The following is a 1005-nucleotide window of genomic DNA, read 5'->3' as shown; positions in this document are numbered from 1 at the left end:
AAAAAAAAAAAAAAATTAAGGTAGGATTTCAAAACCAAAACACAGTGGGCATGATGAAAGGGACTCCTTTCTCTCTCCACACGCTAGACTTCAGACCTGGCCAAGAGCTGGGAGAAAGCTCTGTGACAGAGGAGTCTTGGACTCTCTTTTGTGATTTATTAACAATTGTCTTGGGTGTGGGTTAGCACGTTCGCTATAAACATCACTTCTAGTGATGTCTCTGTCTGCAGAAATATCTATTGCTAAGTTCCAAACAGCCTGACTTCAAAAACACCTTCTAGAACAGTGGTTCTCAACTTTTCCCTTTAATACAGTTCCTCGTGTTGCAGTTCTCCCAACCGTAAAATTATTTGGTTGTTACTTCATAATTGTGATTTTGCTACTGTTGTGAATCATAATGTAAATATCTGATATGCAGGATATCTGATATGTGACCCCACTAAGGGGCTCCAACCCGATGACAACTGTTGTCAAACACAGTCAATCTGTTTATGACATTCCTCTTTGAAGAAGCAGATTTCCTTTCCAATGTGCCTGTGAATCTATGAAGTATAATCTAAAAGTGATGGGCTGAGTCGTACCCAAGTATTTATCAGGGATTTCTCTAATTCATGAAATTAAAGCCTTGAAAATCAAAACTTTTCACCTACGATCTCTGTACGTGTTACTGACCTGTCTTTTTTAGGCTGTTCTTCTAACAAAACTGGCATATCCTAGCTATGAGTCCTGCCTTCGCTCAGGTGCCAGTCATCCTTTGCATTTTAATCATGGAATAAAAGAGACCTAAATGGCCAAGCCTAGAGCTGGAGTTGTGCAATTGTAGGCAAGTTATTTAATTCTCTCTGTGCCTTTTACTCAGCTATGAAATAGAGATACTAATAGTCTTAATTTATACTTTTTAATGAGAAGTTAAAGCTCTTTTTTAAATGTCTGATAAGTTTAAACTCAAGCAAAGCTGAACTATGATCACTATGACCACCATTCTCCCAATCTCACTCCTCAGTG

At 38.3% G+C, this 1005-nt stretch overlaps 1 protein-coding gene across 1 annotated transcript in view; it reads right to left on the bottom strand.

Moving 5' to 3' along the window:
* Positions 1 to 1005, bottom strand: part of Trpa1 (transient receptor potential cation channel subfamily A member 1) — a 44859-nt gene that overhangs the window by 34763 nt on the left and 9091 nt on the right. The gene's annotated exons all lie outside the window — the stretch shown is intronic.

This window comes from Microtus ochrogaster, linkage group LG5 (genome assembly GCF_000317375.1).
Source record: "Microtus ochrogaster isolate Prairie Vole_2 linkage group LG5, MicOch1.0, whole genome shotgun sequence".
In the NCBI taxonomy this organism is placed as follows: domain Eukaryota; kingdom Metazoa; phylum Chordata; class Mammalia; order Rodentia; family Cricetidae; genus Microtus; species Microtus ochrogaster.
The sequence above is the reverse complement of the archived record's forward strand: the minus strand, read 5'-3'. Positions and strand labels throughout refer to the sequence as shown.